Raw genomic sequence first — 19256 nt, 5'->3', positions numbered from 1 at the left:
TGGAAGGAATGGTTAATATTTATTATAACGCTAGTATCTATGGGCTGTGGTGATCACTTACCGTTAGGTGGCACGTTTACCCGTCTACCTAACGCTATTATAAAAAAAGTCCAAGTTATGCACTCAGCATCAGCCAATAATTTCTAAGCAGCAACCCGTATTAGAGAATTGGCTGTGTTTACACTCCCACACTTCTTAAAGGATGTAACACACCCTGTGATCTTTTTTTTGTCGTGTCATGTCATGATGAAATTAGGGACTATATATGCTATCTCCTATATAGTTGGGTTATCATAAATATAGTAACATAAATAAAAAGTCTCCTGGTCTAGATCTAAACCGATTATTTCCTTAATATCCACTTGTACTTCTGGGCTATTTATACTCAAACTCACGTACACATCTATCGTAGAAATAAATAAGTAAGCTCAAATCACTTGTCTCGGGTGTGCTTCCTGACTTAGATTAATACGATTGAGGTTAGAAATAACGAGCCTATACTTTGATTCTTATCAATCTTGGAATGATTGCATTATGTCGACAGGGGTCCAGATATTGATGTATTACTATGAACCTACTGAGTTTCAAGTTAATTTCTTAAACAATTTATTTGTCTAATGTATGGTGGGTAAAGCTAGTGAGGAAGACAAAATCATTGTTATAATCGACTAAGATCCGATTTTTGATTCCGAATTTGAAAAAATATTTTTATTTATATTTTTTTAAGCAGATGGAAACTTGGGAATATAATTGATCTTTATGTTACGTTTTTCTAGTATGTAAACTCTATAAGAATCAAGTTTTTTTTGGTAATTTATTTATAATGAAAAAATAACACAAAATTTGAATGGCTAATATTCATGATAGTGTTACATTATAACAGCTATTAGTTCAGATCCAATTCATTTAAAATTTAAAGAATAAACTTACATAATAAATAATGACCATTTGTAATAAATGGTTTTAAAAAGGGATCGTGTTCGCGATATATGATATGATGCGCCCGCGGTTAATAGTTGGTATTTATAGTTTAACTACTAGGCATTTACTGTTAGTCAATGACGTTAACTGAATTGAGTTATAAATTAATAGATTTTAACGTTAATTCACGCAAGTTAGTTAACAATTATCATAATAGTTAATGCATCAATGGTATAACAACTTTGGCGCGAAAAGGAAAATACGCGTTTAAATTATTATGGAATAACTAAATTTCTAGGAATTTTTATCAACGTTGAACATTTTGGATAGGATATTTGACGTGCCTTCAGGCTTTACGTTTAAAATTAGGCTATGAAATAATGAGTTGTAATTATAAGGCACAAAAAACAAAACAATGGGACTCAAAGGCTATGGAATGTATGAATTGTCTGTATTATATTTATACTTGCTACGAGAATAATGCTGGAAATGCGTTACAATAAAACAATAACACTGCACGCACGTTGTTCGAGGCAATTTAATTTTAATTAATTGATGTAGTAGCTCTACGTTGTTAACAAATTAAATTCATATTCGTAATTAATATATTTTTAATCTTCAAGTTCAGTCGCTTCGCGTATTGAATTAAAATATATATTATTGTCTTTCGATCTTCGGGTCACGAGGTGCCAATATGTTTTGTAGTTTTACAGCTATCACGGATGGTTGCAGTCATGCTTACTGGCAAAATTTGGTCAAATTTATAATATTGATAATGATATAACAAATTTAGGGGAACAAAAATTATTATTTTTATCAGTGTTATAATATTAATAAATAATATTGTAATTTTGTCTTCTTTGTCACTCCTAAAGTTATTACTACATTTAAAGTTACACTTTTATGATACGTACAGATATACTTTTTACTTAAAACGTTATGTTAGTAAATAAACCGTTGCAGATAACTTCAACTCGTAAATCTATTTAATTCTATGTTTCCATGTAACCTATTGTTGGACACGATAAGGCAAGACCGTTCACAGTAAAGTTAGTCCGACAGCTTTGCGTCATTATTCCTATTTTGTCCACATCAAGTCCACTCGTAATAAATCTTGTTTAAGGTGACTTTCCACTAAACAGGCGAGACATGGCGACATTATAAATAAAATAAATGGGAACATATTTGGCACATTGTCATACGAGCACAAGGTTGCCTTTATAAATATTAATTTTCTCTTTCTAAGATTTACAACAATGACGTAAAAGTTGTAGTAAATTAGTCACTTTTTTGGTCACATAATACCGAATTAAATTCAGCGATACCCACTCCATGTCTTCAAAGAGCATCATAGGATCGCTTGTATATGCTACCGCGATGTCCCGACGGTTTGCCCGTCTTTTGACGGGCCTCCATGCTATAAGGGGTTTCTGGGGTACAGAGAACCCCTTATTAACAACACTTACGGCGAGGGGAGAAGATGAAGATGGACTAAAGCAAGCGTTGCTTTCGAGCTGGGTTATGAATTTATTCTACTTCGTGGCAGATGTTTGTCGGACACATGCATGTTTCCTCACGATATCGATCTTAATCTTAGATTTCGAGGTCCAATATAAAAACACGTGAAATTAAATGGTCTTTGCGTCATAACCACTTGGCTACCTTAACGTTTTAAATAAATAAAGAATTAGGAAAAGGAACGGAACAAACACAGCAATACAATTCCTCATTCTCATGACTCAACGTCTGTCAATGTCATAATGTTAGTACTGCCAATTTATGCGACCTGTCTAGGTGGGTCCACTCATTATAATCAAATCATCGTTATTCATCCTCTAAGCAGTAATACTTTAAATTGGTGTGTTCCGCTTCGAATTGTGAGTGAGCCAGTATAATTACAGGCACAAGGGTTATAACGTCTTAAGTTCCCTGGTTTACGGCGCATTGACAGCACAGGTGACCAATTAACGTCAGTCTAGTTAAGACAATAAACTATTGTCTTAACTTAAGACAATAAATTTAGTGTCTAATTTAAAATCACCCAATCAGATGCCAAGAGATATTTCGAATTACACTAAAGCGAAAACGAAAACAAATATATATTTTTTTAATAGTCCATGTATAATAGCCAATTAAATAATTCAGAAAATAGTAAATAATTTTTATATAATGTCATTAACCAAAAAGTTTCTTTAATAAATATACATACTTCTAGAATTTTATCGATGTAATACTTGTTATGAATTTCAATCGTAATACATAACGACATACTTTAATACTATTAATATAATTTTGATACTTGTTCTGTCGTCGTTCAGCTGTCACAACACATCGTTTTGCTTTTGCTGCGATAGTGAAGTGGTTTACGGTGGTTTAGTTCAGATTAGCTCGAGTGCCCAGTGCCCTGTTAACATCAGTTCAGCTGACAATGAAGCCTACTCAATTTAAATGTAAATACGGCAGCTACACGACATTTCCCGTGTCTGACTTCCAATCAGAACCGTTACGTAGGAGCGTCATAATTAAGGGTTATGTGTTCAAGTAAACTCTTTAATACTGTGTTTATAATGTACATATACAACATTACATACTTATATATTACTATGATTACAAACGATAATAATTAAGAATTAATTTTATAAGAAAATAAAAAGAACATATGAATTACTCATGAATTTCTGTATCGTTTAATATCAAAATTGTCTCTTGTTCTACTATAATTTTTAATTTTTAATATTTAATTCGCAGTACTATAACTATTCTAGAGAAGAGTTATTACTGAAGAATTAAGGAACTATATTTTAGATTTTTTTTTAAATTAAGTTTGACAGTAATGTACTCTGACCTTATTATTAGCAAAAAAATAATGCATAAGTTTCAATTAATACTCATTGTGTAAAATCAACCAACACTCGACATGGAAACAATCGCTGTTCTTTTTTAAAATTGATGAACTGGCTTAACGTCGGAAATAGAGCAGGAATCTTACAAATCATAACAGTAATGTCTAAAAATACCAAATATTAGCATATTCCAATACAATTTCAATTGGTACTGGTATCGATATCCATTGTGTCCCGTTCGGGTAACCACTAATGATATCGGGTTCCACGTGCAGGATTTATACCTTTATCTGAATAGATTGCATTTCGTTATGCAGGGAATACATTAGTGCCATATTGGGCTGGGTATTGGGTTTGGACATAGAAATTCAATATTTCTGCCCTTTCCTCTCTGATTAATAATGCTACACTGTATGTCATACTTAATTAGTATTCGTTCTGTGATAAAACCTCTTTGGTTATAGTGCGTTTAACATTTTGTCATAGATATTGCAATGTAAATGAATGGGAATGATTTGTCTTTATTTTGTAATTATCTTTATAAGATTTTAATTGCTGTAAATATCTCTTAGCGACACTTTGGGTATGAAAAAGAGCTAAATCTGCTCCTTCAAGAAATAATTTGCCCGGCACGATATTAACAGAATGTTACGTAGTTACTGGATACTTATATGTAGAATTAATAAGTATTTGAAACGGGATATTTACCGTGTTTTTTATTTTTATTTGGTTGAGTTCGATATTTTGAAATTATCTACGAATGTTTTGTTCACGAGATAATAATAAAAATAACCATGTTAATTATCTTATCTTCTAAAGAAATAATAGTCTAAAAATGAAATTAGCGAAATTGGAGATTCACGTTAATTACCTGACATTTAATATAAATATTGAAAAACTATAGATAAATTCTGTAAGAACAAATTCGAAACTCCCCACAGAATACAATTGTTAAATGTCAGGTGATATTCGGCATTGAATATAATGATACATATATTTAAGGGATACAGGCATGAAAACAGCGTCTCACAGTAAGGCGATTTCAACATTGAAATGTGTGACATACGAAGTGAGATCATAGTATATAGAAGAGCATTAATATATAATATAAAAAGTATTCACATTTTAAACGTTTATCCGTGATTAAAAACGTCTTATTAAAAGGAACAAATTATCTTTTATTTATTTATTTTATTTACAAGAACAGGTGCTGGTACAAGCGAACCTGTCTGGGGTCGTACAACTCAATTGAGGATTGTCTACCGCCAAATAACAATACTTCTCTTTGATACGATTCCGGTTCCGAAGATGAGTAAGACCATGTTATACATATACAAAGGACAGTATCTTAAGGTGCCATTTTATTTTGTTTACCGTTTTCGCATAACGACTGCATGACTAAATATTTTTTTTGTATTTGCTAATATTACACACAACATCCACAAATTAACCAGAAAATCATTACGTAAAAACATTTGTGTATTCACAGTTAATAACAAAAGCAACGCAATTATTTAATTAAATGTCTTCACACCTTCATTTATGAAATAAAATTATTTTTTCACAAAATGTGCAAAATACATATCACCTTCATCGACTGATGTCTTCAAATATAAACATATTTGCCTTTTATCCAACTTTAATTATAACTAAAAACTCATAACAGACGGAAATCGTGTTTCATATGTTCGTTATTTGTCATGTCAGTTACACGAAGCAAATATATTCGAAATAGTCGTCTGCACATGTCGTGTTGTCACAATTAATGCAAATACGCTTTGCCAAGTGACGTACTGCCTTTAGTCTCGTAGTTGGTGGCGGTAAGGGCGTTGTCACACTGTGTAATTAATGGTTTCTATTCGAAGACCTCATACAATCAATTTAAAACGAAAATTAAATTTATTTATTTTATTTATTTATTGAAAAAGTTACACCATCAACTTATCACTAATCACTTAAAAATAAATTATGTGTGTAACTTTCAATTGTGATACGTCATAAAAGGTGTAAACAACATTGACATTTAAATTGAATAGTATTTAAAATCTTTAATTTCTTACCTTACTTTATAAAATATTTTGCATACATTCATCAAAAATAACAAATGAAATTATGTGGGCGCTAAATAATCATATTTATCAAACTTGTCTTTTTGCTAAAAATCTATATTATTTATTGTGTAACTTTAGGTACGAATGATCTCATCATGTACAAAACCATAACGTCCTATCATAAGCTTCCGTGTCGTAATGGCATATTTTTTCTGAAAGCGGCTATTTTGTCGTGACCGGTTCGATACGAAAAGAGATGCAATTGCATTAAATATATTATTTAATTTCACTTAAATTGAATTATAGTTGCATATTAACAACGATTCATATCACAGAAACGCATCGCCATTAAAGGCAGTTTTGGGTGTTAATTGACGTTTATGTCGAAATAAAAATATACGGTAAAATATATTTATGACGTTTTTAAAATTATTTATTGAGTAATGTATAATAATTGCTATCGAAATAAATCACTTTTATTTCGTAACGATTCAAGACATAAAATGATAGCATATTCGTCATGATATAAATAAAAAAAATTACAAATAATTTCAAAAGAACTGTGAAAGTAATTTGATACTTGCAAACAAAAATAATAAATATAAAAGGAGTAACTGACTCACACATAATCCGACTCGAAATTGCTGATGTCATGACCTATGAATTTAACAAATAAGGTTTGTTTTATAACATAAGAATCTGACACACTTTTTTTTTTGAGTTTATACGAAATGGCGGAAACTTTTTTCTGAAGACTTGGTACTCGAAATTAGAAAATTAATATTTACGATTTTGATTAAAAATAAATAAAATCTGAGATATTTAAAAAAAATCCTTAAATGAATAATATAACAATTTTTGATTAAGCATTTACAGAAGGCATTAAATAGAGACTTCAAGATTGCACGAGAACATGTTTTTTACGTATTCCCTGACGACGGCAAGCTAGTAATAAATATTATTTCAATATACCCAAGAAGCGAAGATCATAAATAAATTACACTAGTAATCTCTCAGGTACTTCCGTTAGAAGATATCTGTGAGGGATTGCCAATTTCCCAGGCACATTCTAATTAAGAAATAAACCAAATACAAATAATGTCTACCGGAATTATCAGCATAAAACAGTACACTGAACTTCCTAATGAACAAACATATCTTGCAAGGAATGCTTGGATTTCTGCATATAATAACCCCAGCTACAATTAAGTAGAGGGATACCATAGAAGAGATATATTGGAAATGTCATCGAGATACACGTGTGACATGTTATTAGTTGTTTTTAATTGCACCTTCATGCCTGGAGTCTAATGATTTTCAGAGGGCCTTCAGAAGAACGGCAGAAGGGTCGGGCTTGCGCTGCCGGACGGCACGCACTAGTGCGGGACGCCATATCAATTTCGTGCTCTAAAAAAAGTTTTACTGATTCAGAGGTTGTTGTAGATATTATCTTTTAAAAAAGATTTAGTCTAAAGGTTGCATGTTTTCTAGTAGGTATTTGTTTGGTTTTTTATATAGATACGATAAATACATTGACCATATAGTAGTTGAACTGAAGTGTTTGATAAGAATTTTAATTTCTTTGTCATAGCAATAAAAGTAGTATATTTCTAACACGCCTGTCATCTGTTGTCATTTCCATTTTTTCTGTTCTTAGGGCATTACGGTAAAGTGGCTTAACTGAAACCTTAAATCAATTAATGCAGACATCGTGAGAAGGCACTCTAATCACGTGCTTTACATGGCTATAAATCTCCTTGATGAGCCTTACATTAGTATTTAACGATATAGTAAAAATATTTTTTAATTAATCCAACGTATTTCACTAATTTATTTAATTTCAAGAATTCTTCCTAAAAAAAGTTAATGTTTTTTTTTCTGTGTTAACTGTACTTTCGAATTGCTTCCGAGTATTTTTTTGTGCCTTCAAGCAATTTGGAGTAAACATACAATGTTATTATAAAATAATTTCTCACCAAAAATTGGATTTGCATTATTGCATTGAAAAATAAATATTCTCACGCCGGTCCTTCTTGACTCGGGGGTACTTCTCTGAACAGCGGTGGTAGATTTTCTACAGTCATAAGAAAGTGCAACGCTCCTATATATACAACAAAACTGTTGTAATTAATTTTACATTTATCTAACACTAGTACATAATTAGATGTAAAAATATATTTTTTCGAATATAAACTGATCATTATAAATTAGGTTTGAACAAATATGTTTACTTAATAATCACTGTGGTCATTCTTACCGGATATTTGCCAACTAATCAGGATACATTATTGTGCTCAAGTGAGTACGAAATAAAGGCACTTACAATTTCCTCCGTCTTATAATCTGGTGAGATTGCAATCTAAATGTTCTGAAAAGAGTTCAGGTACAAGGCCAAAGGCTTTAAGTGCTTCCCAAAGTTCTTGATAGAAAATACTCAATAATTTTCTACTACTAACGACAAAAATTTATCAATCAGATTTTAATCTTCAATTGTTTGGGAAGGTTATAGGAAATATTTCTGAAAATAAAGCATTTATGATCACGGTTGCTAGTTAATGTAAGTATGACAATTTTAATTATAAAGTTTCATATTGCTTAAAGATAGCGTATAATTGAATAAGTATTTATAAAACACAATTAGAATCATTGCACGATAAGCCTATTATTGCAATTAAAACATAACTATTTAATCTGATAATTAGTGTAATTATATATACGTGGAGCATTAATCGTAAGAGTAATCTGAATAATTATTATTAATGTATTTCAAATTGTCATTATTAACAACAATACTTTGTAACTGTAAATATATTAGCAGAGCAAAGAACAGACACTTCGGTCGAAATGGTAGCTGCAGAATTTGAAAGTAAAATACTACTTAAATTAAAGTCTATAATATTCAAATACAATTATGTTTTAAAATTCAAAATATCACCCACACCACCTAGATGTCCAAAAATCCACAACAGCGCGATTTTTAAGACATTTTCTGCCTCGCACAACCACTCTGTGGAACCAGCTTTCGCCGGCGGTTTTTCCGAACCGATACGACTTGGGCACCTTCAAGAAAAGAGCGTACTCGTTTGCCACCTCTAACATAAAAAAAAAAAATTACTCATTACCAAAAATACGTTTAGGTTGTTATAGATCTTGCGATGCCTTAAGAACTTAGATTGATAAATAAACTAAATATAAATGAAACAACAATATATTGGCGATCCTTCATTTACTTTAATTGCCTGGTAAATATACGTAGGAGTGTTTTTTATTATTGACTCTTTATTTTTTGCAAGGTAGTCCGAGTATCACCTCTGTTATGGTGGTCGTAAAAGTAAATCTGATCGGTGGTTTTGCTCTATAAAGGATTTAATTTGGGAAAAGTTAAGTTAAGGTAAATTTAATTAAGTATTAAGTACTTTCCTAGTAGCTTCTCTCGATAGTATGCTTTGGCTTGATTTGGTCGTGTCGTGTTATGCGGTTTTTAATTTAGCGGTTTAAGTCGATGTTTTGTTTGTATTATGTAGAATCTTAAAAATTTAGGATCCTAATTTTTTATCTCATCTCATTAGACTACAAAATTGACAGGGTATTGTATTCACTTATTCAATTTAATCACGAGGATATCCTCTAACCAAATGTCTTACTATGGCCAATATCAGAGGTTGGGGATTTGCTTAGGAGATATTGTAGCAGCTATAGGAGATATTATAGAGATATACAGCACACACACACATATAATCTGATAGGACGCCAATACTCTGCGCAAATAAAGTAATAGTCTGCATTAAAGGTACTAAAAAATTCAAGTCTTTTAAAAGACGGTAATCTTTAGACCAAAATATTAGCTAAATACAGATAATACAAGAGAACTGAAAATACAAGAGGATAGAAAATAAAATCATATTAAAGATTAGTTACTGTGGTATTTTACAAAATTATCTTATTAATTTTAATATAATATAATAAATTAACCCACACTGTTTAGATTTAGACAAAACAGATTTATCTAACATAGTCATTCAAATATAATAGTGTTGCATGATAATAGAAACTACCGACAGTTTAGTGATACTATCGTGACTTCGGAAAATAGTCACAATACCGATAGCGCTGTCGATAGCAGAAATGGAGCAATACTCTGGAAGAACATAAATCGTATCGCTGATATTGATACTATTGCCTCTTGACAGCACTGCTATCTAACCGGATTTATCCGGATCTGTATAACTTCGGTGCGTGCGAACGTTTTCGAATTATTCGGACTTACTAATGTAAAATGTCATCGCCAAAATATTTAAGGATAAATTCATACATTTGTTTCTTACAAACTACTAAGCCCTGGTTACGTTGTATCGGTTTTAGATAATGTAGCTTTATGTATGATATACGAAGAAAATTATATTATATGTAAAGCCCTATCGATCTCTTGATCGAATTTGGACTCGACGGTATATTTCATATCTTTAAAAATGTAAAATATGTTGGTATCAGTAGTACTATTCTAAAAATATACTAACAGTCTTTAGTATAATAAAATATATTTAATGTTTGTGTCTAACACCTCCATTACCAAGGACTTTTTACTGCAGTTAATTCAAAAACTAGACAGAAAAATAATTTAAATATCAGTGTCAAAAATAGTTGCATATACCTTAATAATTTTATAAATGTCATAGAGTCAATAATATTAAAGTAGATTATATATTCCAATATTTTAAACTGTAAATAATCTACCAATGTCTGAAAATAAAACTTCTTCAACCTAATCTGTTTGTTCCGGATAATCTCTAGAACGGCTGGATCGATTTTGACACAACTTTCACTGGCAGATAGCTGATATAATAAGGAGTAAATTAGGCTGCAACAATAACTTTTTCGCGGGCACAGCTAGTTGTTAATATAATTGTCTCATGTAACTTTGTATATAATTGTACGCAGTAGTAACTCCCGCGTGAATAGTTTCGTAACAGTCAGACGTTACTGTGATATAACATTGTAATTTAAAATTGAATGCGGAACCACGGAATCGTTTCCGAATATTGTAAAAGCGTAACCGATTCACAAACAATTATCTGTACATTTAACAGGTCCTGTTTATAGTAATTGGATAATAGTTTTTTTTTTCATATTTAAATTGAAATTGAGGAAAGTGAAAATACAAAAGTTGCTAGCTCAAAAAAATATATTTTTTGTTTTTTTTTTTTATATATAGCTATTATAATATGTAGATTTTATTAAAATAACTTTATATATCATATAATTTATCGATATTTAAAAGATTCATACTGAAATTTCGTTATTAAGTAAAATACTAAATAGTTTTACCAAAGCGTAAAAAAGGCCACGAGGAACCGCAATAAGAAAAATATATATAAATTACTCAATTATTTTCCTCTTTCTACATAAAAAAAAATATAAAAACCTAATAGTTTCTACGAATAAAACAAACACGAATATAAAGCCTGCTTCCTTCACAAAATATTTGTTCCGCCTAACTACCGTACCCTAATCAATTATTGACAAGAGTACCGGAATGATTACTGATCCGACACGTTAGCTCGTGCTAAGAAAATCGGTAAGACGATAATTATTCACCATAGGAGGTTCTGTTAGTGTACACACCGATAACATGGTAATTAAAGTAATAATTGCATGCTTAGTTGATTAAATGCTTATTCGTTTCTTAGTTTTATAGACGTGGAGATAGTCAAAGATATTATTTAAGCAATTAGTATGGAAGTTTACTGCCTTTCATTGATAAGTCATATATCATAGGAAATCTCCTGTTATAAGATTTGACTACTTCGGTTAGTAACTTCTGCATATTCAGAAAAAAATTCAAACGTCAGGTCGGGACATTAATGTTATTAGGATATTCTTAGCAGAAGTCTGGTATCCGAAAATTAACAGTGTTTACCCTTCGTCTGAACTCTTTCCGATCGCGTTGGATTTGCGGTTAGGAGTGCACATGTATCTCGTCTCTTTTGAGAATGGCGTTTGTGGCCGATATAAATCAACAGGATTTCATAATCATCATCAATTTAATTATTATATATTTAATTGCACAAAAAGACAAAAATATTTAGCAGATAAAATAGAACCAAATAACGGATGTTTCAAATGGTCAAATCGATAAAGAGTTATATCTCTTCCAGACATCCTATTTTGTCATTGTCATTAACAGCCTATAAATTTCCCACTGCTGGGCTAAGGCCTCCTCGCCCTCTGAGGAGAAGGTACTAAGGACATCCTATTTAGGCAAAAACAAATCGGTCTAGAGACGGATCGATTTATAGGTTTAAAAAAATGACCAAAATAGATACATATACTTAATTATATACATACTTATAAATTGATATATGTACAATATAGTATTATAGTTGCACTTAAAAGTAAAATAATGGCCTGTTAATGGCCCACTGTTGGGCAAAGACCTCTTATCACTTTTGAGAAGGTTTGCAGCTTACATGGAATGACAGATTCTCATCCACCACTTGCAGGTTACCTCTCGATGTTTTCTTTCACGGCCGAGCACGAGATGAATTATAAATACATTTTTTTTTTTTTTATTTACAAAGGAAATTCATTAATAATTAAAATGTAATGGCATTGTTAACAACTCATTCAACCGTACGGTATACTCGGTTTGAACATCATATTTGCGTGAAATAAAAATAATCAATCATAAAATATAATTATAGTTCCTACTAGGAACTGAAACATTAATAGAATTAAAAACATACGTTTGAATAAAGATTTTATTACTCATTGTATGTATATTATTCGTTTTATATAATATTGTTTAACCCGTGTTATATATAAGCTTATGGTATGAGTACCTATATACAACGCTAAAAAATAAGAATATAATTTATGTTTTAAGGGCAATCATTTAAGCTCTGTTTTTAAACGATTTATGTTAAATTATATTTATCAAAATATTTTGCTTTTTTTTTTCTAATGAAATAATATTCTTATACGTATATATATATACGTATATATATATAAACTTGTATTTAACAAAGTAAAGCAGTTCTAAATCCTCTTAACTCAAATATAACAAAAAATATATTTATATAAATAGCCAAGACCTAAATAAATCGACATTAATAGAATCATCAGTTACAGCAATTGCTTATTAATTTGATCATACTTGGTGGTAGGATTTTTACCCTTCTGGGTACCACACATTATATATTCTACCGTCAACGAGTACTGCTGAGTATTGTTGTGTTTCAATTTGAAGGGTGAGTGAGTCAGCGTTACAAACAACGTCTTAGTCCACAAGGTTGGTGGAACATTGGTAATATGAGAAACTATCAAAATTTCGTCCAGTACTAATATCGATGGGCAATGGTAAGCTGTATGTTTAACTTGCCATCATGCGGCCCGTTAACTACATAACTTTAAAAAAAAAAAAACAAGTGAAAACACTTAGGGAGACTTTTTTCCTAATTTTTTTTATTTTATTTAAAAGAAACTTAGTTTATAATAAACAAAAACTTCTACACAATTCAAATACGAAGACGATAAATGACCTGTCATTACTCTTTTTTTTAAGACTGTTTGTTTGTTATTCATCTTTTAACCTAAATACTATTACAAATTACAATAGGGCAACGTACTCTTGAAAATAACATAATTAATAATACATGATTGATGTACTTTTTTTGTAATTATATAATTAATGCTTTAAAAGAGAGATAAGCCAGATAAATACGTCATGTGGGCGAGATGGAATTAACGGTGTTTATGAGCCGTAAGGATATACAAACTATGAGTATAAAGGCATCTTCATACGACATTTTTATTTGCTAGTTGTTAGTTTTTAATTGTGTTCTTACTTATTGACAATTGAGTCGTAGTTTCGATTGATGATATTACGATGAAACATTTTCAGTTCATTATGAATCGAATTTATTTACGAATTTTCATACATCCGGAAAATTAATATCTTAAACTTTTGATGTTTTTTTTTATTCTGTTACTATTAATAAAAAATAAAACGAATCGAATAAAAATACAAATTAAGCGTAATTCGTATTATTTAGTTTATCCATAATTGACTGTTCAAATGTGTATCGGTATTTGTAACAAGTATGAGTGCAACTTTATAATAAATTCAATACAGGTAATATTTGATGTTTATGGACAAATATCGCGAAAATGAAGAACCCTTAACTATTATCTTAAAATCTTATTTGTATGTGTATCTCAATTTCAACCAGCTCGTTTAAAAAATGAACCAAAAATAGGATATTTCCAAAAATATTGTATTATATACTAGCCGTACCGCATGGTTTTATGTGCGTTAAATTTCTATTTTAAGCGTAATATTGCATGATCCTACTCAAACTAGTAACTACTGATAACGGGAGCAATAAACGCTTTTACTGAAAATTTGGAAATTCTGAAAATATTTGGTACGCTTATATATGCCTAAAATAGCAAAATATAACGCACGTAAATATAAGAAGTCAGTCTCAACCTTTACATTACATTTGTAGTTTGTACCCATTTTGAAAATGGTCGCCTAATATATGATTTTGATTTTGGTAAGACGCAAATAGTTTCATATGAGATTAAACAGGATTTCTTTTTAAATCACAGACAAAGACTTCAATTTTATTTATTTTTATTATAGTATTTATTTATGTGGTGATTGTAAGTGGCAATTTTTAACGAATTTAAATGCCGTATTAAGAACACAAAAAGTAATAAAAAATGAATACAGTTTTGTATTACTTTTAAATAAAATAAATGTACGTAATCAATAACTAACAATAAATATGGTAGGTAACTGTTTCAGTCATAAGATCTGTAATAATAAGTTCATTGAACCCACTTAAGCCGGAAATTAATTGCAAGTGACGAATCGCTGATCCTAAGAGAAATAATGTCAAGAGACTGATCTATAAAGGAAAGTTAGAACAAGACTTATCATTATTATATACAGGGCTATTTGACATAGACCGACATTAATCGCTGAGACCTCACTGAATAATCATTTTTATTTCCAAATTAAATAAAAAATATTAAGAAAATATATAAATGAAAAATTATTACTTATTGAAAACTCAATCAAGAAGCTAATGATCTGATTTTGCACGAAAAGTTTTTTGTACTGTTCCAACTCACACCAGTCATTATTTAAGTAATTAGTTATAATAATGTTGTATCTAGTTATTAACGCCAACGGGATTTAACAAAAAAAAAAAAAACATTTGCATAAAATATAAAATGATTAATCGATGTACACGCTAGCCTGATATGTACGTAATGTAATTAATATATTTAACACAAAAAATGTCTGCAAAATGATCTCTTATAGAATGAAACCATTACAATTAATTTAAGATGTTTGTTATCGATGAATCTTGCCAATTATCTTAAGATTTAAAAAGAGCTCCGGATTACCTATTTATTGAGAAACATTGAATACATTACACCATGACCTATGGAAACATTAAATTTTTATGCGAATCGAACTACGCAAAGCGGTCTTTTCATAATAATTTACAAAATGAAGTATTTATCCATTTTTATTTTCATATTTATCCATTTTTTTTGCCTTTACCTTTGCCAACAGGAATAAATAAGAATGGATTTAAAAAAGCGCCTATTTAATTCTAAAGGTGTGACAATCCTTACGTATTGTAAGTCAATAAATAATTTTCAATATATTCAATAATCTAATCTTATGGTCATTCATTATTATCTCGTTAATGTACAAGATTCACCGTCATACGGAAGCTGGGGCCGTGTCTCGATCATTTGTTTGATCAACAAAGCAATCTGTTTCGTAATTTCATAACAGGAATGCCTCGCCTCGATAGATTGAATGGTAGATAACAATAAAGGCTACCTTCACAGGAGCTAATAATGGACATATTATTGATTAGAAGAATAGTTTTGTTTTTTAAGAATTGTAATAAGAAAACTGACCCTTACTAATTAACTTTATATGGAAGTTGATTCACAATGCTGTATCTTCTTGATTCGAATTTCAAATTATTGATCAGGGACAGTGAGATACCGGTGTATAAGTATTTTTCATCTGCGCTACTTTTATTGTAGGGCCGTATATATATATATAAAACCTTCTCCATGAAAACATACATTATAGCTGAAAATATTGTATTCACGCCAACGGTGTCAAAGTGTATTGATATCAGAGATATAACAACATTAATATATAATAATAATAATAAAGCCGATTTTATTTCCTTAACATACATAGAAAAGTAAAAAAAAATACATAAGAATACATACATTTCTTCTGTTAAGGCCCCTAGCGGGTATAGGCCTCCTCGAACAGTTTCCAGGTTTTCCTTACCGGTGCTTTCTTCATCCAGTCTATTCCAGCAATTTTTTTAATTTCATCTACCCATCTTTCTTTAGGGCGCTCTCTGGCTCTCATGCCACTAGGACTGGATCAGCTTGTGACCAATTTTGTCCACCTGCCATCAGTAGATCTTGCTAGGTGAGCAGCCCATTTCCATTTCAGTCGTTTCATATGTTGGAGAGCAACTATCACTTTGGTTTTTTTGCGTATCTCTTCTGATTGCTGTTTATCCTTCAATCTTACATTCAGAATACTCCTTTCCATCGCACGCTGGGTCTTCTGTATTCTGTCCCTTGCATAGTTATTGTATATCCAAGTTTGTGATCTGTATGTCTGTATGTCATGCAGGGAAGCAGACAGCCATCCATAATTTTTGTTTTCAGTTTCAAGGGTAGTTTTGATTTCATTATTTCTTTTAACAACATTCATATAGGTAGAGTTTAATCTGTCGTAACATATGAATATATACATCTCGCATTGAAGAACATGACGTCACAACATAACGCGATTGTCGCAATTATTTTTTTCCTCCTGATGACACATAACGCCACTATTCTCAGAAGAATGTCTTCGTGTTCTAAGGGATTCCCAAGAAAAAGTTATTCGATTTCTACGTCTATCATTGACAATTACTATGCGTCTTGTTATCATTAATACAAAACTAATATCTTAAATAATATTTAACAATGCTCTTTCGTTATCCAACTTATTAAACAACGTCAAGTAACAGTATGTATGTCACTAGTAGACTAAAGCCTCTTGTATATATATAGCTTATATATAGCATTTACATTAATAATGCTAATGAATTGATTACGAGAAACAATTATAAAATTATAATAAAATTAACAATAAACAGAATAATTATACGATTAATCTGAGTTATCTAATGAAAGTATTTTTTTTTCAGGTATATCGAAGAGCACCAATTCTGAGAAAGCATCCATTACCGATATAAACGGTAAGTAAATAAAAACAGGAATGTATTTCATAGAAATGAAAGCTGGAATATTACCAGAGCACTTAATATTATCGTTAAACCTTATTAGATGCAGTAAAGGCTAATGTTTTGTGGGCATAGCTATCATAATATTAATAATATAATTTTGACGTTTGTCAACTATGATTAGGGATCAGTTCAATGCTTATCATAGATGAATTATTAGATGGCAAAATTTCACTTTAAATGTTCGTTTCAAGTAATATTTAGAACCGTTAGAAATTTTAATTGTTCCTTATAACTAAGATGAAATGTCCCTTGTGCTTGAAGTTACTAATGACTCACTAGCTCAGTCACCCTTCAAACCAACACTACTGAGTATTGTTGTTAACTGGTTGAATATATGATGAGTGAATGGTACCTACCCAGACTACCCAAACGGGCTTGCAAACAACTCGACATCCAAGTTGTATTTAATCAGTTCTTTATTTAACGGAAATAAAGTCGGGTGTTTTTTTTATAATTATTTCGCATATTATAATTAGTTAAAATATTTTGCATATTATAATGAGATCTTTGTCCTACCCGTTACTTACTCGTACAATAAAGTTAGCAAAAGTTTTTTGTATGACTTTAAAATATACGTAAAAGAGAGGATGATTTAATTGCATAATATGTACGAACATATATTATTTCAACGTATTGTCTATTTATGCTTGATTCGATAAAAAATCGCTGCCTAGATATGATGGAAGATATGTTCCGATCCTGGCCCTGCTATATTTTAATTCCCAACACAAGTAATTGAATTCTAAGAAAAATAAAAATTAGTCGTAGGCATGGCTAATATTCCTTACAAAATGAATCATTTCTTACGAAGTTACTGTTTTATACTTTTCTATTAATGCTGATACTAATCATTGGAACTAAACCTCTAAATTACTTTACTATTAAAATGTTTTAGAATTTGAATTAGCCTATTAAGAAACCAACTATGTCTGGCTTTTTATTGGACGACTAAACTGATTGTATTGAAATTCGACATAGAGATAATGGATATAAATTATAGTATATGAATAGTATAATTGACGCAGGTGGAGTCACGAGAAACAGCTAGTATAATATAATATATAAGGCTACTCAAGGCTTTATGGTGTTATAAAAAATATATTCACCGTTTAGTTCACGCTTTCTTCCCCCATATGAGAAACGTAAAGATATCACGCCGATGCCTGCTTTAATTATTGTTATTTGTTAATGAGAATTTAAAGAAAGGCTTATGTTGTGTGTCGGTTGTTTTTGTAACTGTTTGTAAATTTAAATTACGTGTTTTATCTCGTTAGTTTGTGTAAACGAGAACATCGTAAAGTTTATCTGTGTTATTATAATTGTACGGAATTAAAGACCTACGAATAAAATTAAGTTAGGACAATTATTATATTATAGTTGAACGAAAACTGAGTGACGTGGTCAAGGACACTTCTTTTTCCTTTCAGGCGTAGTAAAAGGAATGGGCATCCATATTGGGTTGTCGCGGTGGCGAACTAGCAGTTGCGTTCTTGATGAATTTCATACTATTTTTTTGGTGTATAACTAAAACTTGGTTAATAAGTGTCTATCAATATTTATTTCAAATGTTTTAGTAAATGATTTATTTTGTATTTAGGTGGATTGAAATATATCATTACTTTACTTTATTGATTCGAATACGCATGTACCGTATCGATAAACGCATTTACGAACAACATTATATTTATATTTTCTATTGTATACAATTAATTGGATTGACTTTTTTCGTAGCGATCTACGAAAAAAGTCAATCAAATTGCCCCCTATTTGGTAAGTGATTACCAGCGCCCAGGACAACGCACTGTAAACAATTTTGACCATCTCTACATCGCTAATGCCCTACCAACCTTGGGAACTAAAATGTTATGTCCTTTGCGCCTGAAAACTAACGCATATATACGAAACATAAGTCACATATAGATGCAAAATTAAAATTTATATAAAAACAGATTATTTCTAATATACCTACTGTATATCGGAGGGACTTTCAACATAAGATTTTTTTTCTGTTTTCGACACCTGCACTCACCGCTACATAAGAGAAAATAAAAACCATGGACTCTACTGATAATAATAATATTTTCTCA

General features: G+C 30.6%; 2 protein-coding genes across 3 annotated transcripts in view; both read left to right on the top strand.

The window, feature by feature from the left end:
* LOC113394195 (uncharacterized) overlaps positions 1-19256 on the top strand; it is a 104756-nt gene that overhangs the window by 66242 nt on the left and 19258 nt on the right. For both annotated transcript variants that reach the window (XM_064215790.1, XM_026631421.2), the window contains one exon: positions 17071-17121. The gene's annotated coding sequence lies outside the window, so the exon portion shown is untranslated. The remainder of the gene's footprint in view (positions 1-17070; positions 17122-19256) is intronic.
* Positions 1-19256, top strand: part of LOC113394189 (mitochondrial glycine transporter-like) — a 132727-nt gene that overhangs the window by 98808 nt on the left and 14663 nt on the right. The gene's annotated exons all lie outside the window — the stretch shown is intronic.

This window comes from Vanessa tameamea, chromosome 9 (assembly GCF_037043105.1).
Source record: "Vanessa tameamea isolate UH-Manoa-2023 chromosome 9, ilVanTame1 primary haplotype, whole genome shotgun sequence".
NCBI classification, from domain to species: domain Eukaryota; kingdom Metazoa; phylum Arthropoda; class Insecta; order Lepidoptera; family Nymphalidae; genus Vanessa; species Vanessa tameamea.
Note: the sequence above shows the minus strand (reverse complement) of the source record. Positions and strands in the feature narration are given on the sequence as shown.